This window comes from Vombatus ursinus, unplaced genomic scaffold (genome assembly GCF_900497805.2).
Source record: "Vombatus ursinus unplaced genomic scaffold, bare-nosed wombat genome assembly UNPS02014799.1, whole genome shotgun sequence".
In the NCBI taxonomy this organism is placed as follows: domain Eukaryota; kingdom Metazoa; phylum Chordata; class Mammalia; order Diprotodontia; family Vombatidae; genus Vombatus; species Vombatus ursinus.
The window spans coordinates 26,962,360-26,966,283 of NW_020954577.1; positions in this window are offsets into that span (position 1 = coordinate 26,962,360).

Sequence of the window (3,924 nt, forward strand, 5' to 3'; positions counted from 1 at the left end):
GGTTTACCAGAGAACTTGGACCTGGGGAATTGTTTGGATAGTACAGAACTGAGGTGACACGTGAGATGCCTATTCAGCAGGCTTACAAACTGCTTATGCCTTGATATTTGAGTATCAATTTTCTGAAAGGGTATAATAGTGGTTACATGTTAATGGTCTGGTTTAAGTTTTGGATCTTGTATGTGCTAAGCATTTCTTTTGGGTAGAGGAAATAAATAGTCCTTTTATGCCTGTTCTACACTGTCCATTGGGTACCTTTCTGCTCCCATCTCTCCTTGGAAGACCCTAAACAACAGCTAGGTGATGCAGTGGATAGTGTTGGGCATGAAGGCAGGAAGACCTGAGTTCAAATACAGTCTCAGAAACTTATTAGCTGTGTAACCCTGGGCAAGTCACTTAACCCTGTTTGCCTCAGTTTCATCATATGTAAAATGAGCTAGAGAAGAAAATGGCAAACCACTCCAGTATCTTTGCCAAGAAAACCCCAAATGGGGTCAGGAAGAGTTGGACATGACTGAACACCAACAACAAAGAAAAGCCAAAACTTGAGCTTTAATTAAATTTCCCCTGTACTATAGGGTGGAGGCATAAAGAGCCACAAAGGATCACCTAATCCTTTTGTAGGTGGTCAAGTTTCCATCCATGTGCATGAGTCCAGACTTTACAAGGCCCCCAAGCAGAGAGAGAGAAGGTACAGTGCCCCAGCCCTCCTGAGCACAGCAACAGTTGTTATTATTATACCTGTCATGATCAGAATCCAGAGAAAAATACTGGTTTCCTTGGAAACCAGTAAAAACTTACCAGGCAATATTATCACAAATATTTGGGGTTAGGGATCTCTAGTCTCTAAGACTAAATATTCCAAATCTCCTTGGGAGTTGGTAATGCCAAACTACAAATCAGAGACAAGTGAACATAGGGTGCTTCCAAAAGGTTTGTTTCTCCTCCACCCCCAACCCAACCCCTACCAATAAATCATATGCACTCACGTTTCTTCAAAAGAGATAAATATTAGATATTTTTGTTTGTTTCATGAGTTGCTGTGGGCAAAAATCTCATCAACTGTCAACTAACTGATCTACCAGCATTTTCTCAGTGATTTATTCTCATCAACAACAGAACAGCCACATCTGGACTCCAACACCTCCACCAGCCAATTTATGTGAAATAATAGAAACATCTCTTATGCAGATGAAGTAGGAAAAAGTGGCTAGATCTGACCAAGTACAAACAGAAGAAATTCATGCTGTAGATAGGACTGATTAAAAGAATTTATTCTCAAAATATTTCAAAGCGGAAAATGGCCCAAAAGGATGAAAAAAGATCAGGAATGTTTTTACCTGTCTTAAAGAAGGCACTACTACTAACCCATATTTCTGCTTTGTCATCACTACAGAATCTTTATAGGATTTACTACCTATGCATACACTGAGGAAATCCTCAATTAAAGTGAGGAAATGACAGGCTTTCACAGAGGAGCTATAGCTATGTGCCATCAATCTCAGCACTTTCTCCCAAGGTTGCTGCTAAGCTTCCAAGAGTCCCCATCCCCTCTTCAACACAAGACAGAGCAATCTCCACCTTCTCTTGCTTACCTCTCACAGGTTCAGCATTTCTGATGTCTATTTCCTATCCCACCACACATGCTGACCCACTTTGAATGTCCCGCTCATAGGTTCACATTAGAATGAATTCAGGCAACTCCATTTGAGTGAAATGCCCAGAGATTATCTTGTGTTTCTTGTTCTTTCTGGTACCTAAAAGACCCAAGAAATGATACAGGAAAAACAAAAGCAGCCAGCTGAAACAAAAGCTACTCCAGACAGAAATCTGGGCGGGGGGGGGGCCCAATGCATTCACCTTCTATGGGACTTAGATGTCTCATCTACCAAACAAGAGAGTGGCACTAAGGGTCTTTCTCCTTTTAAAAACCCATGATGTCATGAATACGTGCCTGTCTTTCTGTGCATTCCAGTTCATTCCAAAGCCAAATATTAAAGATTTGGGGATCATTGGTACCTCTGCTCTTTCATTAGTGTGAGTAATAAAAACTGGTCATATCTAGTTTTAAAATGCAATCAGAGCCAGCCAGTCAAACTCATGAACACTACCACTCATACTTTATGCCTAGCTCAACCCCATCCTAGCTTGGCCCTGACATTGAAAGGTTGAAATATGGACGGGTGAGGGAAGAAGAAGAAATAATATTTCCAATTATATAATGAAAATTATTTGGAAAATAGGTGTTGAAATATAGGCGTACATTTTTCTGGGCAACTTTTCAAAAACGCATCTCATCTACAAAGTGATGTGCATCAAATCCATCCTTATGATTCCAGCATATCCCTTAGATTTAATTAAATGCAATATTTATTAAGTGCCTACTATGTGCCAAACAATGAGGTAGATGCTGGGGATGCAAAATCCAAAAGAAAACAGTCCCTGACTTCTAGGAACTTACAGTGTCCTATTAGGAAAGAAAAATAAAAGGGATAATATCTCAAGTTCCACACTGCCATCAATGCTAGAGATATATTTAGTTGTTCTCATATAGCACAGACTTTCAACACTTTCAGAGTAAGGAAGGCAGATGAAGTATTAATGAAATATGATTTGATTCTCTGACAGGAAAAAAGGTTTCTTGAGTTAAAAAAATAAACAGAAGGCAGAACAACTAAAAAATATTCAGCAACAAACTACGAGAGGATGGAGAAGCTCTTGAATACTACTATTTTTCCATGATGAGCCTCTAAGAGCTCTCCAGACCAAACCATTGTCAAGGTTTAAGAACAGCAGCCCTGGAACCTGTTTAAAAAATGTTCCAGTATCAAGAGGAAACTGGGGGAAAACAATTTTACAGCAAGTTTCTTTGATGAAGGTCTGAGTCAAGTTTATAAAAATAAAAGCCATTCCCTAGTTGATAAATGGTCAAAGGATATGAACAGGCAGTTTTCAGAAGAAGAAATCAAAGCTATCAATAGTCACATGAAAAAATACTCCAAATTACTACTGATTAGAGAAACACAAATTAATATAACTCTGAGATACCACCTGACACATATCAGATTGGCTAATATGACAGAAGAGGAAAATTATAAATGTGGGAGAAGACGTGGGAAAATTGGGACACTAATGCATTGTTGGTGGAGCTGTGAACTAGTCCAACCATTCTGGAGAACAAATTGGAACTACATCCAAAGGGTTTTAAAACTATGCATACCCTTTGACCCAGAAACACCACTACTAGGTCTGAATCCCAAAGAGATGAAAGAAAAAAGGAAAGGATCTATCTGTATAAAAACATTATAGCAGCTTTTTTTGTGGTGGCAATTAATCAGAAATCAAGGCAATGTCCATCAATTGGGGAATGGCTGGACAAGTTGTGGTATATGATTGTGATGGAATACTACTGTACTATAAGAAATGATGAGCAGGATGGTTTCAGGAAAACCGGAAGACATATATGAATCCGTGCAAAGTAGAGGGAGCAGAACCAGGAGAACATTGTACACAATAATAGCAACATTTTAATGATGATCAACTATGAAAAACAGCTACTCTGATCAAGACAATGATCCAAGACAATTCCAAAGGACTCATGATAAAAAATACTGTCCATCTCCAGAGAGAACTGAAGAGCTCTGAATGCATATTGAAGCAAACTTTTTTCACTTTCCTTATTTTTATTGTTTTGTATTTTCTTTTGCAACATGGCTAATATGGAAATATATTTTGCATGCCTTCACATGTATAATTGATATCAAAGTGTTTGCCTTCTCAAGGAAGGAGGAGGGACAGAGGAAGGAAGAGAATTTGGAACTCAAAAAAATTTTAAGTGATTGTTAGAAATGTTTTACATACAACTGAAAAATATTTAACAAAATAAATAAAATTTTTTTTAAAAAAAGAGAAGTCTAAAATGAG